This window comes from Salvelinus alpinus, chromosome 38 (assembly GCF_045679555.1).
Source record: "Salvelinus alpinus chromosome 38, SLU_Salpinus.1, whole genome shotgun sequence".
NCBI lineage: Eukaryota > Metazoa > Chordata > Actinopteri > Salmoniformes > Salmonidae > Salvelinus > Salvelinus alpinus.
This window is the reverse complement of record NC_092123.1, coordinates 5983148-6006019: the sequence shown is the minus strand read 5'-3', so window position 1 is coordinate 6006019 and position 22872 is coordinate 5983148. Positions and strand designations below refer to the sequence as shown.

At 43.9% G+C, this 22872-nt stretch overlaps 1 protein-coding gene across 2 annotated transcripts in view; it reads left to right on the top strand.

Moving 5' to 3' along the window:
• LOC139566276 (cytoplasmic protein NCK2-like) overlaps nt 1-22872 on the top strand; it is a 55326-nt gene that overhangs the window by 2381 nt on the left and 30073 nt on the right. The gene's annotated exons all lie outside the window — the stretch shown is intronic.

The window sequence follows — 22872 nt, the reverse complement described above, 5'->3', positions numbered from 1 at the left end:
ACTGTACACTGTAACGTTACTTCATGGTTGTAGCGGGTTTGCTAACATGTTATTTATATTATGTATCTTGACTATGATGTTACTTTAGCTAATATGGTGACAACGATGTAGGCTGTGTGTAGCGGTTATGATATGGTTTGGCTTGTAAAGGTTTTTTCGTCTGGTCACATACAGCTGATGTGTTCTGCATTGAAGTCCACAAGCGAAGGGAAAAGGTGAGAGGAGGAGAGCCCATAGATGAGAAGGAATATAACGTGGCTGCTATGAAAGTGAACTGTGTTTACGTGTGATCAGGGGTGTATTCATTCTGACGATTCTGTTGAAAAAACGTTTCTTAAATGGAATGAAACGGGGATAAACATACCTGAATTTGTCCAATAGAAACTCTTGTTTGCAACTGTTGGACTAATGATTACACCCTAGATCAGCTAGATGCAGGCAAGAGTGTGCAAGGCAGTGTTGAATGTGTCACTGTCTGTCCATGTGTCACTGTCACCTCAAATCTTTCTTTCAAACTGTGTGCTCCACCGCTGACCTAAACATAACAATTTTTGGGGGGCACAACCATGTCACCACAAAGGAGTGACAAACACACAGTTTGTCCTCCTGACCCGCATTTAGGAAGCACTAACCTATACTAAACTCGTTGTCTGTTCAGTCAGTCTTGATCTTAACTAGCTCTGTATAGGAGACTTAATTTGCACCACTATGGCTGCATTTGTACAAGCTGCCCAGTTCTGATATTTTCTTCTTACCCTTTTTCTAATTGGTCTTTTGACCAGTCACATAATATATTTTTCAGAGCTGATCTGATTGGTTAAAAGGCTAAGTGGAAAAACATATCAGAATAGGGCTCCCTGTGTAAACGCAGCCAAGCAATCTTCTGCACCTGTGCTAGAGATACCAGAAATTCACTCTCTCAGTTCTTCTCACTGCACATTATTTCCTCTACCTGCGCAGGACTAACTTAGAGAATAGTAATATCCTTCACAGACATACTATTTTCATCTGTCTGCTACAATGGATAATTGAAATCCAATAAGTCATGAATTAGTTATGTACCACATAGGGTGGTGCAAAATGTCGCTGGTAACATCATTTGACTCTCATATGCATTCCAACGGTTCTGCTTCAGTTCTCACACTGCTATTAAAAGCAAATCAAAATAGCAGTCTAAACTATAAATAGAGGGAATGAGTCTTTGGATGTAGACTGACTAGTTGTTGAATGACATGCATTGGCATCCAGACCTATGAATGTAGGCTAGAGGAATGGTGAAATTATTATGGTTAAACTTGGTCATAGTATTTTTAAACATAAATAATGATATGACTCTTAGATGGATACTTTGGAATTTTGGAAATGGGGCCCTTTATGTACTTCCCCAGAGTCAATCATTTTTGTCTTTGTGTGTGGTTTGAAGGAATTTGCTAGCTAGTGCTAGCACACTTGCTAACTAGTGCTAGCACACTTGCTAACTAGTGCTAGCACACTTGCTAACTAGTGCTAGTACACTTGCTAACTATTGCTAGCACCATTGCTAACTATTGTAGCACAATTGCTAACTAGTGGAAAATACCCATAGACTTCCAGTCATTGTGCTAATGCTAGTTAGCAATAGCTCGCGACACTACGTCTAACTTCCTTCATACTGGACACAGAGACATATAAATTATATCAACGAGTTCATCGGACTCTGGGGAAGTAGATTGCTAAAATCCCGAATTATCCCTTTAAACTGTGAAAAGGAAATCTGGGAATGAATTTAACCTTTGTAGTACTGTAGAGTCATGTGTTTCTACTGTATCCCAAAGTGAACCTGCATGGCCAAAAATAATATCCAAGCTCCAGGTTTGAAATGTCTATCTGCAGAGCATTTAATTGCCTGTAAAACGCCTCCTCTCGAATGACGTTAACTGCCTCTTGACTGTGATATTAGCACACAGTCTAGTTAAGTGTTCAGCTAGTTCACAATGTGTCAACTTAACAGGCTACAGCAGACAGCACATGTTTCACAAAATGGACTGGTTCCAACTCCCAAGAGCAATATTGTTAGAACTTCATTAGCTACATAGTTGTAGCAAAGCAATTACACTCAACTGGCTTGCACATTTTGTGTAGTGCCAAGTCCATGACCAATCCAAGCCAGCTCACAGCACAATCAGGCAGGCCATTATCGATAAGAAGGTCTCCCTCTACTCTGCTTTATTTCCCCAACAGTTGGGTGAAGCAGAAGGAGAGGGATGTTGATGGATGTCTGGAATAAGTCTTTTTTTTATTATTAGAGGTCGACGTGGAAAAAGTAGCCTTTTAATATTTAATCGCTGTGCAGTGAATCATCGATGCCATGAACAAGGATGAGTTTGGGTAATGGTACTTGAAAGTATTGGAGGAAACTTTGACTTTCCTTTTACATGAGGTAAATGTTATCCAGCACATAAAGCAAACTCCTGTGCCAGCGGTTACTGAGACAGAGCTGTAACATAACCTTAATGCTCTGGGTCTGCACTATATAGGGAATAGGGTGCCTTTTGGGATGCAGCCAGTGAATCCAAGAAAACCTCGGGCTGAGCCACATCCTGGTCAGTATGACCCAGAACTAACCCAATGGTAGTCTAGATTATGTTCAGGGCATTTGATTACCCTAGTGCACTCAAACATGGTTTCTTTCGTCACATGAAAGATTATCCCAATAGCATGCTGTAACCTCTGAACATGAGGAGGCATGGGCAGGGGAGGCACAAAGATCCGCTCTGTTTGGTAGTGAGGGCTGACGCACTTCCCGGACCCTCACGTTGGGAGCATATGTCTAGCCGATTTGGATGCAGAACTGCTAGTGCCCCTGGCAGTAGTAGGATACTTCTGTGTGGCCCCACTTGCTCTATCTTTTCTCCATCGCAAAGGGGTTCATTTACGTGGCTTGCAGTATAACACTAGTTACCGGACCTTATGTCACTTCGCCTGGTCTTTATATTGTATTTCCTTCCTCTCTCCACTTGTCCTTCACCTTGGAGAATGTAGTGTGGTAATATTTGATATGTGTGCATAGGCTATATTGTGTATATACCTCACATGCAATTAATCTATTAAAACGTATATCTGACTCCGTAAAGATTATTTAGCAATATGCAAGGTGCTATGTAGACCATGTGCAAGTATTATGCTTTTCTAAGTGTATTTCATTACTTTGTAAAAATGAACAATACATTATACAGGGCATGAAGCTTAAGTTACAAAGCATTACAAGGCACTTTTTTTAGGCATGATCAGAGGGAGAATCTCACCACAGCAGGTCAGGAACAAAAAAGAGAACGAGACAATGAATCCAAGACCTTTTATAACATCTGTGTTGGTTGGATTCAAAATCTGAGTTGTTGACAAATAGCATTACTGTAAAGTTAATCCCCAATCAGATATCAGACCTACACGATGTAATACCAACAGAACCTCAGCTTCTCAGAGGTGTGACAATGGGAGTTGGTGAGATCAACACAGAGGAGGCTGAATTCCTGAGAAGATGATAATAGCTTTTGCAGAGAATGTTAATAAGAGAGTCACTGCGGGGGCTGCCCTACAACAATATTCTCTAGCACTTCTTACTAGAGGAAGGAGTTCAACTTCCTGTATCTCTCTACTATCTTTCAGAACACCATATTAACCAGTCTTTGATTCTGTCTGTGGGAACTTGGTAGTGCGCTAACTTTTAGGGTAGCTGTAAAACATGACCCTATTTGGCGAGGAGCAGTGTTGCTAATTTGTTATGAGGATACTTTACCGAGTGAGTTTTTAACCCAGTTCCAGTAGCCAGGAATATTTCCAGTATCGGGGCTAGAGTTGGAGTCTCGCCTCTCGAGTGAAGGTGCTATTTGAGCATTCTCCATTTTGGAGTTGAAGCGGGCAAGCATAGACAGTGCATGTGGTGGTGTACGTGAATACAACTGGGTTTGAAACACAGGCCTAAAGCCTTGGGATGCTTGTGATCTTGAGGGCTGCTTGGCGGAAGAGAACATTGTGTTGGGGAAGAAATCCTCACCACTGCTGCTGTTTCTTATCGTGGGAAAGGGTCCTATCGGGGAGTTTCTGCTTGTAGACAGGTAACAAAAAGGCAGACGTTGGATTTACTTGGCTTCTGGTCAAAGCCAGCCAGGAAATCCACGGGCTGTAGTGCGTAGGCAGACCAAAGGGCTGTCAGGGGGAGGCCAATTTTTGGATTGTGAAGGCGTCTGTAGCTTAAATATGATAGCCTAATTGCAGTGTGTGTGTGTGTGTGTGTGTGTGTGTGTGTGTGTGTGTGTGTAGCGTTTTCATCTGCATCTGTCTTCAGCCCTGTTAAGCCTGAAGACAGACAGTGTTCCTTCACCCCAGAGCTCTGAGATTGGTAGTCATTACCGAACTCTGACACATCACGGTACCTCATGCGCCGGCTACATAATGATGCCGTTCCCGCGTCCCACAGGGCCACACCGTTGCGTGTTCAGTTTTGCCAAGACGGAGACTCATCCAGAGAGGAAAAACAGAACAGGAGAGGGAACCGTTCAACATACAAGAAATGGTTGTTCCTTTTTCAAGGGGAGCAGATTCCAAGAGAAAAGGGGAATCTACAACATTGACTCTCCAGTGAATCAGAGTCAAAGTGAAAGAGGATGTTATGTAGCCTAACAGCGTAGACTAGTGTGTATGACTAAGTAAGTAAGCCGTATGCAGATAATATATACACACCCCATGCAGTTTCCAGTTTGTACGCTTCTTTGTGTTGACCTAGACTAGAGCAGGCCTCACAACAGGCTGGATGACAGTGAGATTACTCTACCGTGGTAATGTGAACTGCAACAGGAGCACAGTATAATGCAGAGACATTTTTCTGTTGTGTTGAGTGTGCATGTCAGAGTGGTTCTGTCAGAGTAGGAATTTTACACTCCGAGGTCAAAGAGCAATTCTATCAGTGAAGCAGAGCCTGGTGTCACCAGATCATAATCATTGTCACAGAACACCTTTGTCTCTTGTGACTCTGGCTGTCGATGCTAAATGGGACAAAGTGAAACCGGGAGGGAGGGAGGGAGGGAGGGGGAGAGAGAGAGATTGAGAGGGAGAAAGGCGAAGGGAGAGAAGGAGAAACAGCCCCTGTAGATATGTCTTGTCTAACAAAATCTGACAGTTACCCAAAATTTGGCACGTCTGGCAATTGATCTCATTAAGATGTGCTGACCTCAGAAGCATTATTCCTTAATTGGTCTGAGCTAATAAAATATTTTCACCGGAAGATGGCTCATGGGTAGGTTACAATGTCTCTGGGAACCTTGTTGCTAGTTTGCACTGTTTCCTCTACTTTCATGTGGTGGTGGAAATGTCAGTTGTGTTTTAATAAGAAGTAATTTGAAAATTCTCCATCTGTTCTATCTTCCACCGGTATGTTTGTGAAATGGATGATTTTCCCATCTGTGATTCTCTGAGACGTACGGCATCTGTTTCTGTTCTGTCTCTAGGCGAATAGTAATGGCTCTTCCGACTCCACCAATGTGAGATATTTGAATATTTCATGAGTATGTCTTTTTACCTGCTTTGTCCCACTTTTCCTCTGGAATATAGATTTCACAGTTTCTCACTGTCTCTGTTTTCTAAGCACTTCAGCTCAGAATGACAGATTTTAACACCATTTTGGAGGTGGTTGCTATCACAACAGTCTCAGGATGTGCCGTGGATGCCAGATTTCCACAACAATCACTTCACTTCAAATCTCAACATCTTAGTTCGTACCTGGAAGAGTGACTAGAGTTTTTCAGAAATTGGGGCCAAGACAAATTCCCCAACATCTATTTTGTTACCTCACGGAAGTCAGGGTTTGAAACATGCACATTTCAATCACGGGAGAGATCAATGAGAAGCTGAAGATGCCTGTCAGAGTCAGACGGCCACAGTCTCTGCTAACCCAGTATACTGATAACAGAGATGCTTCGAGCTCCAGTTCTTTCAGCTCAGGTTCATTTGATGAAGACTAGAGAGCACAGGGGCTTTAACTCCAAACTGACCGCTGTGTACAGTCAAATGAGGGATTCCTCTTCTTCCAGGAAACGTCAGGCAGGTCCTGGTCATCACCAAAACAACCTCTGTCCAGCCGAGGCATCCACAGCTTCCTGCTATGATGGTGAATTGCACAGATTCATGTGGACTTTCATAATGTCTTTTAGAACAAGCCCTTTTGGAGCTTGTTTTAGGCTAACTGCTGTGGAGATGGGATGTTACATTCCACTGCTGTGTCATTTTGAATGAGCTTAAAGGATCTGAAAAGCATAATCTTGCTAGCTACCCCTCATAGCAGCCGGCAATTCAAGTTGAGGCTAATACACTAATAGCACACATCGTAATTACTTTTATCGCCACTTAAAAGCCCTTTTGCTCAAAGTTATTCAGAGATTTTGCAGTCATTGACCGCGGCCCCAACAAGTAGAATAGGACCACCCTTACATTTGACATTTTAATAATCTAGCAGACGATTTACAGAAGCAATTAGGGTTAAGTGCCTTGCTCAAGGGCATATTGAACTTTTGGGGGGGGATTCAAACCAGCAATCTTTCGATTACTGGCTCAATGCTCTTCTAATGTTTGAACCAAGGGGATGGCAAATTCACTTTTCAGATGCAGCACCTGACAGCACACACTACTTTTAGATGATTGTTTTGTGACTATGGACAAAGAAAAATACTTTGCAGCAGGCTTGTCATAGATTAGAATAGGCCTACGTCGTGACCTGCGCCTGACCTCATGAACTATCCATTCAATCATGATGAGTCATGAGTCTGACCTTTACCGGAATGTCAGAATGCCTCATGGAACTGGTCATCCAGTGTTGAGCAGATGGGATGCTTGCTGTGAAAATTAAACTGGGGACATTGTTCTGTAGGTATGTTACCTGATGGCTCTAATAGCCTACTGTGCTCATGACACTAATACTCTGACTACACGTGACGCGAGCGTTGCAAAATAAATTTAGGAATCTATGTTATTCAAAGATTGCACCCACAATGCTTGCGCGCGCCAACGAGCGTCTCCGTTGCCAAGGGCCTAAATAGAAGTCATTCCTATTTCTGACGCAGATCACGCTGAAGGTTCTGCCTCTCCCATCTCCTCATTGGGTTATAGAAGCAGGTACCCACGTGCCATCTCCTCATTGGTTATACCCACGTGGGTGATTGAAAGATGAAATGTTTTGCCGGTTGTTGTGGGAACACTATGAAAGTGTAGATGGCAATCACCATATAAGTTCAAAGATGAAAAAGCCTGGAAGGAGGAGAGATGACTAGAAACGATTCGGTTGGCCGTTTTATGTGTGGATTAATTGTCAGAGTAGAGGACCTTGTGCATTTCAGGTAAAATAACAACTCAATGTTTATATCCCAGGACAAATTAGCTAGCAACAGCAAGCTAGCTAAATAGAACAAATTAGCTAGCAAGTGCAAGCTAACTAGCTAAATTGCCATACATGTTTAATGCTTTTCGACCTGTCCCCAAGTGAATGTCATTGGCTCAGAGTTTGTTTTGATATTTTAACCTGCGTGTCGTGATCGCGTTTGGTGTAGGGGGACAAAATACATTTATGCACGATAGCGCCAGATGGCGCACGCGTGCAGCCGGTTTGGGTTCCGTGTAACAGTGTGATAGAACAATACAATACAACTGTGTTATTTTGGCCATGGAAGAAGCTAAATCAGACAGACATCAAGATTACATTTTGGTCTACTGTTGGAGGCTATAACTAAATACTTAGTTATGTTTCTGTTTGTGTGCCACCATGCCTCACTGTCAACAGAGGCAGCAGGGTAGGGTGAGGCAGAGCCTGCCTCTGAGTCTAACTGTGGAGGGATTATTCCCTCTAGAACGTTCTAGAGCTGTCTCTCTCTCTCTCTCCCTTTCCCTCTCTCTCCTCTTACCCTCTTTCCCTGTCTCTCTCTCACTCTCCACTCTATCTATCCACTCTCTCCACTCAAACCTCCATTCCGAGCAGCTCTTTCCCAACAGATGCATGTTACAGTGCTATTTTTACCAGCTAGCAGGGAGGGATACGGCACCAGCCGTGGACAGGCTGAACAGGAGTCGAGACCACATTTGAGCTGGGAAGTGGTTCCGAAAGGTTGGTTATGTAAAAAAAAAAAAAAAAAAAATATTGGAAAGGATTGGTTTATGTAAGAGAGCTTGCTGTTGTTGACAGGTCAATATGTCTTTTCCCACTGGTTTCTAAGAAGGGCAGGCTCTTCAATTCAGAAGGGCAGGATCTTGCTCCCTTGCACTTTCTGGGCAGGCCTTGAGTTGTTTTGTCCGCTTTGCTGTTCCGTCTCCATGTTCTTCTTTTCATAGAATAAAGATGGGTTTTCTTTGAATGAGGCTACTTTCTCGGCTCTTTGTATCTGCTTCCTGCAAACCCTTTCCTCCACCAGACAGTGAGTGCAAAGAAACATTGTTTCTGAATATCAGGCCCAGACTCTCTCCTCGCTACTGAATGAGAGCCTTGGGGTGAACCAGACTGTTGCAGTGTTCTGTCTCTCTCTCTCCTCACTGGGGAAATAAGACGTGTTATACATCCAATAAGACTAAAAGTATGTGCTCCAACAGTAGACGTGAACGTTGTCACACTGCCTAAAGGTCCTTCTAAAGCTCTCAGTATGCAGACCACGGTCTGGAGCCAGAGACTTCAGTGGAAATCCAATTTGAGGAAAGTGGAGACTGAAGGGGCAGTTTAGGGCATTTAGGATGACGAGGTGAAGTGGAGGGTGTAGCTGAGACTAGGGTTGCACATTTTGGGGAATATTCAGTGGTGGAAACTTTCCGTGGGAATATATGGGAATTAACTGAAATATATGCAAATTAATATTAATACCATTTAAAAGTAAAACGATAGTCTAGAAACTAAAGATTTGGTTGTCTTCCTCTCAGGCTTCCATGTCTTCTCCCTGGACCTCCTCAATGTCCACCTCTTGAACATCAGACTCTGAGGACTCATCTTCACTGTCATTTTTCAACCTTGTAGAGGATGGCTCGTTGTCAGGCTCAAAAAGCCTCAAATTTGCCTGGATGGCCACCAATTTTTCAACCCTTTAATTGGTCAGCCTGTTGCGTGCTTTGGTGTGTGTGTTCCCAAAAAAGGACTGGTTGCGCTCTGAGGCGGCGGATGTTGGTGGGATTTGGAAGATGATGGAGGCAACAGGGGAAAGAGCCTCAGATCCACAAAGACTCTTCCACCAGGTGGCTGATGAGATATGTTGGCACGACTGCCATATTGCATCTCCATCCCAAAGCCCTTGCTTGGAAGTGTACTTCACCAGACTGCAGACTGTGATATGGCCATTTCTTGGAGACTCCTTCCCCCCAGGAGACTATCAAACATGATGACAACACCACCCCAAAGGGTGTTGCCAGGCAGCTTCAATGTGGTGCTCTTATTCTTCTCACTTTGCTTGGTGAGGTAGATTGCTGCTATAACTTCACCCTTCACATACCTAACTATTTCATTGGCTCTCTTGTAGATTGTATCCATTGTTTTCAGTGCCATGATGTCCTTGGGGAGCAGAAGCAATGCATGAGCAGCATAGCTAATGTGTGTGATGTGAGGGTAGGACTCCTCCTCTTTAAACCAAGCAGTCTTTATGTTCGCAGCATTGTCTGTCACCAGTGCAAATACCTTCTGTGGTTCAAGGTCATTGATGACTGCCTTCAGCTCATCTGCAATGTAGAGACCGGTGTGTCTGTGCTCTTGTAGAATACTGGTTGAGGGGTGGAGATGATGTAGTTAATTATTCCTTGCCCACAAATATTCGACCACCCATCAGAGATGATTGCAATACAGTCTGCTTTCTCTATGATTTGCTTGACCTTCACTTGAACTCTGTTGAACTCTGCATCCAGCAAATGAGTAGATAAAGCATGTCTGGTTGGAGGAGTGTATGCTGGGCGAAGAACATTCAGAAATCTCTTCCAATACACATTGCCTGTGAGCATCAGAGGTGAACCAGTTGCATACACTGCTCGAGCAAGACATTCATCAGCATTTCTCTGACTACGTTCCTCCATTGAGTCAAAAAAAACTTCTGATTCCAGGAGGACCATGAGCTGTTGCTATCGATAAGGTGTCTGATTCATCATTTTCACCTCGAATAGAAGTAGAGGGACTTTTGTCAGAGGTTGCTTGTTGTGAGCGCTGAGGGAACTTTATGCACTTGGCCAGATGATTCTGCATCTTTGTTGCATTCTTCACATATGATTTGGCACACTATTTGCAAATGTACACATCTTTTCCTTCTACATTAGCTGCAGTGAAATGTCTCCACACATCAGATAGTGCCCGTGGCATTTTCCTGTAAAGATTAGGAAAAAAAGAAGTTAAATTTTTTTTGAAATCCAATTCCATGTACAGATAAATAGTTAAGCAGTTAGATTAAACATCTCCTTTGTAAGATAAATGTTTTAAAATGAAACCTGTATGGAAACAGGTAAATTAACAATCCTCAGTTAGCAGGCTCAAGGAAGCTAAAACCCACATTGTAGCAAAAACTAACTAGCAGAAATGGTTAAACAAGTTAGAAATGATATAAACACACTTTGCCATAGGTTACTATTTACTAGTTAATAAAAAAATCAAATATGTCATATAAAATATATTCACCCAACCCAGTATTGTAATCAAAATTTACCAGATAGCATGTCGTCCTTAGCTAGTAGTAGTGTGGGCTCAATAGCATCTCATTAGTGTGCAAGATCTTGAGAATCAGCTGTACATGTGATGGAAGAATGCACTGTGCATGTAGAGGGTTGCAATTCCATTGAATTGGGGATAGTTTAACCAAAATATGCCACAAGACCTAGAATTGTCTTATGTGTATCAAACAAATAAGGTCCACTGTTATAAGCTAACTTTTTTTGATGAATTTAAGCAAAATTCCCAAAGTTCACGGGCTTAATTTCCCATGGAAAACTTCCGGAAGAATTCAGGAAATTTCCGACCCCTTTGCAACCCTTGCTGAGACAGAGGGGGTAGTCAGACATTTTGACATGCACCTGCCTTAATTGCTCTCATAATCTCTTGTGGACAGACTACGTGAACATAAATGGTACCGTAGATCTGTCACGATACAACCGGATGTGTGAGGTTACGAGCAGCATTACTTCCGGTGCTTTGGACAAATCACGATTTCGAAGGCGAATTCTGAAAGGGGAGGGGACATTTGGCCAATAGACTTGCAAAGAGAGACGGTGGAGCTCTTCCTTCCGGTTCCGATCCTCGTTCTATCTCTTCTTTTTAACATGTATGGACCCAGTCATGACACAGGAAGTACAGGTTCCCAGGCCTCTTCCGTTAACCGTATGGTTTAGTTAGCATGTTGATATGATATTAATATGCACTTCCAGGTGTCTTTGCTGCTCCAATAGCCAGTGACAGTCTCAAGAGAGAGGCCTAGGGAGCCTGTACTTCCTGTATCGTGACTATAATATGGGAGATAGAGGGACATTTCTTGGCCCCTGAGGCTCCCTAAGGCACAGTCTCCAGCTGTTGTGGTAACCTTTGACCCCACCTCCTTCCTGTTTAGGTCATGGATCTCTTCCCTCCCATTCCCTCCAGACAGCTGATCTGATGTGATAGGCCTGTTCAGTCATGCTATCATGCATATTTCATCTCCATGTTTGAGCGGTAGCCGACGTCGTCAGTTCTTGTCTGTCGGAAGGAGCCGTTCTGTGAACATGATGGATCCCACAACTTTCCATTTCTGGTGGCTTCGCGATCTTATCATCGCTCTCTGCTAGACCAGTTGAGGAAGCTGGAGATCACATGAGAGAGAGAGAGACCCAGTCTAAATATGGACTATGTGTTGATTGAATGTGGTCTCATTTGAAACCCTCAGCTCTCCAGCCTGCTTGGCAGAGACCGATAACGGAGATTAGCATAAAGACTGGTTTTATTCTCTCTTTAACGCAGCAGGCAGCTAGCTAGTCCACGGGATGGGTTCACTCTGAGGTGTGGGTGTCATCAGGCCCCTCTGAGCAAATCAAGTGGAACGCAATTACCGTGTGCATCCTCGCTCTGATAAGGCTTTTAAAAGCTTTCTCTCTTTCCCTCGCTCTTGTCTTTTTTCTCTTGCGCTCTCTCCCTCTCTCCTTTCGTCTCTCTCTCACCCATCTGTCATTCATCCATGTTGTTGCACGTCCAACAGAATTACCAAGGATTCATTGTTTCATGTCTTTTAGTTAGGGAACCTGTCACCCTTGACTGTGTAACTGGCAACACTGAAAGGCCCAGTGGATGCCTGTGGTTGTGGTTGTCTTACTGCTGTAGCGAGGCTTGACGATCAGTCAGCAGTTAAGTCACGATATGCTTCATCTGATCTAGGGCCTATGTCTGGAGCAAGTTGTGCATAGCAGGGATATATGCCTGCGCCAAAATATCCAAGCGGGCCGGCAAAAGGATGGCCGAAGATGACGACATTCCTTGCTCACACCGTGTGCGCGTAGGAGGGTGCGCGTGCGCGTAGGAGGGTGCGCGTGCGAGTCAGTCCACCGTTAAGTGTGGCATTGAGCTCCGCCGTCTTTTTCAGAATTCAGGGGAATAGTCCGTCTCCCACCTGTGACCGTGCTGTGTTGTCAGAGAGCCTAGTAAGATGATTAGACCTAGATGGTAAGTTGGCAGTCACACAGACACACACACTCGTCCCTCACCCACTGTGGGCCAAGGCCAGATCAACAGATGTAGCTGGACCAGCTCCCCTCCCCTCTCTCTCTGTGCCGTGACTCTTCCTGCACTCTAGTTTACCCTTTAATACAGATGTACAAACCAGACCGTCACTGTGTTGGTACAGTGAGGGCCACGATGTGTATATACTCCTAGCACTGACTCCCACGCAGCAACAGTAGCAGTAGCTCCCTGGTCCATACTGACTACTGAAGGAGCCTAAATCACTAGCACTATGCTAATGCTAATATTGTCCTCTTTGACTAACAATCAATGACCGTGTGATCTCTTTAATGAAAACTCCTTATTTCGCTTAAGATTGGATACTACAAAACTCCTGAATGTATTAGGCTATGCTTAAAATATCAAAAATGAAAATAGAAAGATTAAAATAAAAGTAATTGGAATGGATTATCTTGAGTTTAATTTACTTTTATAAGCTGAGAGCAACTGTTTAACTGTTGAGAATTCCCCTGGCCCTGTCAGCCAGTAGGCTAATTTAATTATCACTGTTTACGTTCCTCTCTGTAATAAGTAGCAACGCGTGTTAGTTGTGTGTCCTCCGGCTTGTATATCACTTAATTCTGCTCCCTTTGTCAGGCTGCCTCTTCTGCCTCCAATTATCTGTACTCTCTCTCTATTCTCTCTCTCTGTTTTTGGAACATTCCACATCAACCTGGACCTATTGTTCAACTAGTGAGGAGAAACCTTGGGAAATACATTTATATTGTGCGGGGTTGTGTGATGATGTGTGATGTTGTGCAGGGTTGTGACGTGTGATATTGAGCAGTGAGATGTTAGCTTAAGGGGACAAACATCATTGTAAATTCTTACAGAACAGAATGTTACAGCTGTGACTTGTCTTGCTAACAACACAGAGTAAGACTACCTCTTCTCTTCATCTCCCCATAACCTCCCTATGTGGCTCTGGGGCAACAGTGGGACACTAGTCATATTAGGAACACAGAGCAAACTGACAGACAGAAACCGAGTCACAAGTTTGTAGTGTTTAGCCTTGTGTAGCCTATTTTCTTGGATTAAAGTGATATCTCACACAGGCTACTTTTTGTCAAGAATCTGGCTATTCCAAGTTGCAGGCAACAAATGGGCTCGTATTCACTTGGACGACACAACCTCTTCCAGAACAGACATTGTGTGTGGGAGAGTGTTAGAATGAGGCCGAGAGAAGAAAGACAGAGAGGGAAAAATGACAAAAAACGTGTCATTTAAAAGAAATCCAAAATGACATCCTTAGCCAGGATAAACATGGCTCACTCTCTGGGGCAGAATCTGCAGTAATTGAAAAGGAAGGAGGAGGTAATGATGAATCTGAGAGGGGGCAGAGCAGAGGCCTATATTTTGAGTTGTATCCTTTAATGAGATTGGGGAATGAACCTGGTAGTTCAGAAAAACCTCTCTCTTTCTATATTAAGTAATGAGAAGAGTAATGCTGGAATATTCTCTTAGATTTTTTTATATAACCCTTATTTAACTAGGTAGGTCAGTTAAGAACAAATTCTTATTTACAATGACGGCCTACCCCGGCTCAAACCGAACAATGCTGGGCCAATTGTGCGCCGCCTTATGGGACTCCCAATCCCGGTCGGATGTGATTCAGCCTGGATTCGAACCTGTAGTGACACCTCTTGCACTGAGATGCAGTGCCTTAGACCTCTGCGCCACTCGGGAGCCCCATTCTACGGGTGTAGAAAGACTATGTGTGTCTTCTCTGTCTGTCTGTTTCTGCATAGTATTTGGATTGCAAGATTAAACCAATGAATACCAATTAACAATCAGCAATTTCTCAAATGGAGCTAATAGCATAATAGCATTCTAATGAGATTCAGATCTGTTGCAGAATCACAAGATAAGGAGAGAACAGTTAGAATTGGCCTAGCTTCTGGGAACAGTTAGAATTGGCCTAGCTTCTGGGAACAGTTAGAATTGGCCTAGCTTCTGGGAACAGTTAGGATTGGCCTAGCTTCTGGGAACAGTTAGGATTGGCCAGCTTCTGGGAACAGTTACGATTGGCCTAGCTTCTGGGAACAGTTAGAATTGGCCTAGCTTCTGGGAACAGTTAGAATTGGCCTAGCTTCTGGGAACAGTTAGAATTGGCCTAGCTTCTGGGAACAGTTACGATTGGCCTAGCTTCTGGGAACAGTTACGATTGGCCTAGCTTCTGGGAACAGTTAGAATTGGCCTAGCTTCTGGGAACAGTTAGAATTGGCCTAGCTTCTGGGAACAGTTAGAATTGGCCTAGCTTCTGGGAACAGTTACGATTGGCCTAGCTTCTGGGAACAGTTACGATTGGCCTAGCTTCTGGGAACAGTTAGAATTGGCCTAGCTTCTGGGAACAGTTAGAATTGGCCTAGCTTCTGGGAACAGTTAGAATTGGCCTAGCTTCTGGGAACAGTTAGAATTGGCCTAGCTTCTGGGAACAGTTAGAATTGGCCTAGCTTCTGGGAACAGTTACGATTCCACCCTGCATACCACTGCTGGCTTGCTTCTGAAGCTAAGCAGGGTTGGTCCTGGTCAGTCCCTGGATGGGAGACCAGGTGCTGCTGGAAGTGGTGTTGGAGGGCCAGTAGGAGGCACTCTTTCCTCTGGTCTAAACAAAGATCCCAATGCCCCAGGGCAGTGATTGGGGACACTGCTCTGTGTAGGGTGCCGTCTTTCGGATGGGACGTTAAACGGGTGTCCTGACTCTCTGAGGTCATTAAAGATCCCATGGCACTTATCGTAAGAGTAGGGGTGTTAACCCCGGTGTCCTGGCTAAATTCCCAATCTGGCCCTCAACCATCACGGTCACCTAATAATCCCCAGTTTACAATTGGCTCATTCATCCCCCTCCTCTCCCCTGTAACTATTCCCCAGGTCGTTGCTGCAAATGAGAACGTGTTCTCAGTCAACTTACCTGGTAAAATAACGGTAAAATAAATAAAAATAAATAAATAAAAACAGTTACGATTGGCCCAGCTTCTGGGAACAGTTACGATTGGCCCAGCTTCTGGGAACAGTTACGATTGGCCTAGCTTCTGGGAACAGTTAGAATTGGCCTAGCTTCTGGGAACAGTTACGATTGGCCTAGCTTCTGGGAACAGTTAGAATTGGCCTAGCTTCTGGGAACAGTTAGAATTGGCCTAGCTTCTGGGAACAGTTAGAATTGGCCTAGCTTCTGGGAACAGTTAGAATTGGCCTAGCTTCTGGGAACAGTTACGATTGGCCTAGCTTCTGGGAACAGTTACGATTGGCCAAGCTTCTGGGAACAGTTACGATTGGCCCAGCTTCTGGGAACAGTTAGAATTGGCCTAGCTTCTGGGAACAGTTACGATTGGCCTAGCTTCTGGGAACAGTTAGAATTGGCCTAGCTTCTGGGAACAGTTAGAATTGGCCTAGCTTCTGGGAACAGTTAGAATTGGCCTAGCTTCTGCCACTTGGGTGTTCTGTCATGTTTTGGGAGAACAGCTGCATTTTAAAAGATGTTGTGTGAAGCTCTGGATCTGCTCACAGCGCACACACATGCCTGCCATATAATCTCACGGGAGATGCTTGTTTTCTTGCACAACAGCCCGTCTCTTCTCTTTTCGCTCAGGGCTAGGGATTTATTGTGATGGGCCTGAAAAGAATACTGCTGTATCCGTGCCAGTCTCTCTCAGGCTAATGATTGCCTGCCGACGGGCCCCGGCTCCCCCGGTCCTTGCTTGTAAATGGATGTATGTTCACAACAAGTGAACGCTCTATGGAGTGTTTCATTGTGTCCCTGCTGCCCGCGGCCATGCGTCTCCCTGATAGTCATGATCTGCAATCTCAACTGTCTGTAGGTACATTAATGATCTGGCCGGGGTCTGATCTACTTTTAATGGTGTCAGTGTGGATTAAACATGCAGATGCATTGAGTCGTAGGGAAATACGCTGATATTAAAAGGAGTACTAACCACTAGCTTATCGGTGTACATGCAAGGACAGGATACATATCCCTTTTAAAGCAGGGGCCAAAGGGTGCGTACAAGTTCTCCTTTTTCCAGAGGAGTGGGCCATTCAAGGTCTGTGGCTTAGAATTGGAACTAGGCCCGTGTCCCAGGTGAGTGAATTGCTCAACTGTACAGTAGAGAATGAATGAGAGCCTGTTGTCAAGGCCATCAGGAGGAGGAGGGCCCAGTTATTTTGACAGGTGCTCAGCTAGCTGCTACCGTAGCGGGTCATTTTTGTGAGCGCTAACTGAAACCAGACGTCGGCCTAGAGGTTCCGGGGAAGAGAGAGCACTGGAAGCACATGCTGCTGAGAGAGAGATAGAGAGGTCGAGAGAGACCGTGCACACACTTTGTGTTCAGTGTTGACGAATTAAGGAGACACTTTTTAATCAACGTGTGCACATGTTCATGGTATGTGTGCGTTCCTATTTTGTGTGGAAGGAGCACACCTATTGCCCTCCACTATATTGCAGGAGCCTGATTTTTAATGTGGTGGAATACTGCAGTCATCTGCATAACCGAGAGTAGTAATGGTTGGGCTTTATCATCATGAAGGGTAGAGGTAGCAGATCCATGAATCCCTGTACGGTCCCTGTTAAACGGAGCAGAAGACGACTTAAGGGGCTTTGGATGATAAGCACGGAGGTAAAACGTCTGCTTTCAAGAAAAGGTTTGAAGGATTTTGTTTGAATTCGTTTTTTTCTCTCAAGTACGATGCATTAATAATTCTAACTGGTTAGTTCACTTTTCATGGCCCAACATGTATTTATACCTTGTATAGCATCTTCTAGCTGCTTCTAGTACCAATGCAACTCAGACCACGGGCCAGGTGAAGTCAGGAGTGTTCCAGAAACACAGGTCTGCAATCTGCATAGAATATTTACAATGCCTGGAGAAAAGTTGAACGTCTCCAGAACCACATCAATATGATGTGATCAATCATTTATGTTTTAATTACATTCTGGTGGTACTGGGGTCAGAGTCACACAGTGTGGAGGGAGAGAGAGAGACAGAGAGAGCTCTGCCACTGAGGGTGAATATCATTGATTGTGCAAGGCTCTGTTTATTATAATAATAATACATTATTTATTTAACTTTTTAAAGTGCTATTCATTAAAATAATCTCAAAGTGCTTTAAAGCAACAACAAAAGACAATCAATTTAGAAAAACAACATCATTCATGAGGTGGAAGGTCATGAGAGGGTCAGGAAAGTGGTCATAAGGGGGAGGAGCGAGCAAAGCACGTCTGTGTCATCAAGGTGTCTCGCTGTCCCTCCCCTCTGTGTGACTCGGATGAAGTTTGAGCTCAGCCACTGCAGTTCATGCACTCCGGAGTAGGTCTAGGCTAGCTGCTCCTTCACTATTACCAAAATGAAGCACCCACTTGGGTGAAGCTACGGCAGTCAGCTGGCACCAGAAAGCACACCACATTTCAATAAGAATTCAAGAATAGCGTTAGTCCTCTCGATGATCCTCATCACTCCACACCTCTGCTGTGCCATCTTGCTTTCGGTTTCCAACATCCTCAACCTCCGGACACTGTGTTTATGAGTACTGTGTGTGTTTATGAGTACTGTGTGTGTTTATAAGTACTGTGTGTGTTTATGAGTACTGTGTTTATGAGTTCTGCCTGCGTCCGTGTTGGAGAGGAGAATTAGACTGAGGAAGGACAGTTATAGGGAGCATGAGGTACTACAGAGCCAATAATGCTCTGTGCGTCACAAGTTGCGGGCAGCTCCTCCAGATCAAAGACTAACACTCAGGGGCATTCAGGGAAAGCGAGAAGGGGAGGAGGGGAGGAAAGAGATGGGGGGGGGGGATTTTTGGCCAAGCACCCACTGACTGTAACTGTTTTTACATCCTTCTTTGTACTTGGAGCCCTGGCAGTAAAACTTGGATGATTTCTCTTCTCAAACAGGGTCAGCGTGGACATGTTTGTTCTCCGTTTAGTTTTTTTTGTCTTGAAAAAAACCTTTAAAGCATCCAAAAGGTTTACTAGGGTGTTTTTTGTTGACTAGCCTACATGGTTCTGTCTAGGGCTGGGCGATATGACGATATATATCGTGTGACTATAGAAAAACGTCTATCGTTTCATATTATGCTCTATCGTTTATTTCGCTGTGTCGCAAATCACACTTTAAGGCAATATTTTTTGTCAATTGGACGACGCTTTGCATCACAAACAAACATGGAGCACAGTGCACGGAGACACTGAGCTCGTAGCTAAATGAGGGGCTACTTCGGTCGCATGGACGTGGTTTGGGTATGAAAAGTCTGACATGGACCAGAAAACCGTCCTCTGCCAAATATGCCGCAGGCCGGTCCCGACAACAGGCTCAAACACCACTAACCTCTTTAAACACCTACGTAAGAATCATGTGAAACAGTACGGAGAGAGTCTACGGATGAGACCTGAAAAAGTACTTTTTTCCCCCCGCGGTACACCATATGGCAAAGAATCATGAAGATAGGAGATAACAGCTGCCGTTACAACTTATATCTGCAAAGACATGGCCCCAATTTCCACGGTCGAGAAACGGGGGTTTCATGAGTTGGTGCTAACACTCGAGCCAAGGTACCAAATGCAAATTGATATATGACACGTATTAATGCCAAAATAACATGCAAAACAGGCAAGCCCCCAAAAATATATACACATTTTAGGCCTATATTTATTTTGTTTGCAATTATAGTTTAATTGTTTTCTATTTACCTTTTTTTAGATTTTATACATTAATATTTTGTTACATGCTTAATTGAAAATTTGCACAAAGGTTCTAAATAAAAGGAGAAATAATAAAACATGAGTAAGTACCTTTGTAATAAGAAATAGTTTATATAAAATTACCACATGTAAAGGCCTATTTATTCATTGAATTTACAGAAAATGTGCTATATCGTGATATGTATTGTTATCGGGATATGAAATGACCTATATGGCCAAAATCTCATATCCCAATATCACCCAGCCCTAGTTCTGACAGCCACTGGGACTCTCCTGTCTCTCCTCAACACTATGACCTCTAACCCCTAGGCCCCTTCACTCCCATTCTATTTTTACCCAACAATCCTCCTAACTGTTGCTCTCATCCCAACAGGCTACACACACTGTGGTTGGTCAATGCTAATCTTCCCACAGCTGCCTCAGAGATCTGTTTGGGATTAAATGGCTGTTTTCTCAGAGCCACCAAGGTTTTCACATGTCCTCAAATGGCTTGGGTGAAATCTGAAATGTGGGACAGGTCAACATCATTGGGGTCTGATAGGCTCCTATGTACTCAATCTCTTACATAAATGAATGATTTGTAGGCTAATAGTGAAATTAAGTGATGCTTATCATTAGGGCAGCACATTTAATTTAAATTGCAATATTGACATGTGCAATATCCATATCGCACGGGGCTGCATTTAAAAAAAATGCCATGAATGTAACATTCAAATGTAGTAAGGGTCCCCTGGGAAACTGACCAAACACTTTGGTTCCTACCCTGTCACAACAACTTCTACTGTACCTGGCTTTGTCATTAGTTATCATGCCAAACAACACCAACCATAGAATCAGAATACACATTTTATGTATATGATTACAACAGTTCATCCAAGTGTTTTAATATAAATCGCTGGTAAAATCACAATATATATGGTTAAAAAAATCACAATTGTAGTGCAGTCCTACTTACCATGTGTAATGATAGCCTGATGGTCCCAGATCTGTTTGTGTTGTCTTGCCAACTCACATATGGTCATTGTAAAGCCAAACGCACAACAGATTTGGAACCAGGCTATAGTTAAGTGGGTCAAGCTTAGGGTTGCAAAAGGTCAGAAACTCTCTGGTAAATTTCCCGGAATTCTTCCGGAAATGTTTCATTTGAAGTTAAGCCCTGGAATTTGGGGAATTTGGCTTAAATTCATCAAAAAAGTTAGCTTATAACAGTGGACCTTTTTTGTGGGATACACATAAGACAATTCTAGGTCTTGTGGCATATTTTGGTTAAACTATCCCCAATTCAATGGAATTGCAACCCTCTGCATGCACAGTGCATTCTTCCATCACATGTACAGCTGATTCTCAAGATCTTGCACACTAATGAGATGCTATTGAGCCCACACTACTACACTGTCTGAGCCAAGGACTACATGCTTTCTGGTAAGATTTGATTACAATACTGGGTGGGGTGAATATATGTTATATGACATACATAATTTTTTTGTTAACTAGTAAATAGTAGCCTACAGCAAAGTGTGTTTAAATAATTTCTAATTTGTTAACCATTTATATCTAGTTAGTTTTTGCTACCATGTGGGTTTTAGCTTGCTTGAGCCTGCTAAGTGAGGAGTGTTAGTTCATGGAATTGTATTTGTTTTGTTTTTTACTTACTTTTTTCTAATCTTTACAGGAAAATGCCACGGGCACTATCTGATGCGTGGAGACATTTCACTGCAGTTAATGTAGAAGGAAAAGCTGTGTACATTTGCAAATACTGTGCCAAATCATATGTCAAGTGCATAAAGTTCCCTCAGCGGTCACAACAAGCAACCTCTGACAAAAGTCCCTCTACTTCTATTCAAGGTGAAAATGATGAATCAGACACCTTATCGATAGCAACAGCTCATGGTCCTCCTGGAATCAGAGGTTATTTTGACTCGACGGAGTAACGTAGTCAGAGAAATGCTGATGAATGTCTTGCTCGAGCAGTGTATGCAACTGGTTCACCTCTGATGCTCACAGGCAATGTGTATCGGAAGAGATTTCTGAATGTTCTTCGCCCAGCATACACTCCTCCAACCAGACATGCTTTATGTACTAATTTGCTGGATGCAGAGTTCAACAGAGTTCAAGTGAAGGTCAAGCAAATCATAGAGAAAGCAGACTGTTGCAATCATCTCTGATGGGTGGTCGAATGTTCGTGGCCAAGGAATTATAAACTACATCATCTCCACCCCTCAACCAGTATTCTACAAGAGCACAGACACAAGGGACAACAGACACACCGGTCTCTACATTGCAGATGAGCTGAAGGCAGTCATCAATGACCTTGGACCACAGAAGGTATTTGCACTGGTGACAGACAATGCTGCGAACATGAAGGGTGCTTGGTCTAAAGTGGAGGAGTCCTACCCTCACATCACACCCATTGGCTGTGCTGCTCATGCATTGAATCTGCTCCTCAAGGACATCATGGCATTGAAAACAATAGATACACTCTACAAGAGAGCCAAGGAAATGGTTATGTATGTGAAGGATCATCAAGTTATAGGAGCAATCTACCTCACCAAGCAAAGTGAGAAGAATTTGAGGACCACATTGAAGCTGCCCGGCAACACCCTTTGGGGTGGTGTTGTCATCATGATTGACAGTCTCCTGGGGGGGGGGGAGTCTCTCCAAGAAATGGCCATATCACCGTCTGTCGATTTGGACAGGTCCATCAGGAGGATCCTCCTGGATGATGTATTTTGAGAGAGAGTGGTAAGCAGCCTGAAACTCCTGAAACCTATAGCAGTAGCCATTGCACGGACTGAGGGAGACAATGCCATCCTGTCTGATGTTCAGACTCTGCTTGCAGATGTAAGAAAATAAATCCGTACTGCCCTGCCCCACTTCACTGTTGCTCCAAGCAGAGGAAACTGCAGTTCTGAAATACATCAAAAAGTGTGAAGACTTCTGCCTGAAGCCCACAGCGTACATGTTGGACCCCAAGTATGCTGGCAAGAGCATCCTATCTGGTGCAGAGATCAACAAGGCCTATGGTGTCATCACTACCGTGTCTCGCCACCTTGGCCTGGATGAGGGCAAGGTTCTTGGCCGTCTGGCGAAGTACACTTCCAAGCAAGGGCTTTTGGATGGAGATGCAATATTGCAGTCGTGCCAACATATCTCATCAGCCACCTGGTGGAAGGGACTTTGTGGATCTGAGGCTCTTTCCCCTGTTGCCTCCATCATCCTCCAAATCCCACCAACATCAGCCACCCCAGAGCGCAACTGGTCCTTGTTGGGGAACACACACACCAAAGCGCGCAACAGGCTGACCAATACAAGGGTTAGAAAATTGGTGGCCATCCAGGCAAATTTGAGGCTTTTTGAGCCTGACAAGGTTGGAAAGTGACAGTGAAGATGAGGCCTCAGAGTCTGATGTTCAAGAGGAGGTCCAGGGAGGAGACATGGATGCCCTCTGAGGAAGACAACCAAATCT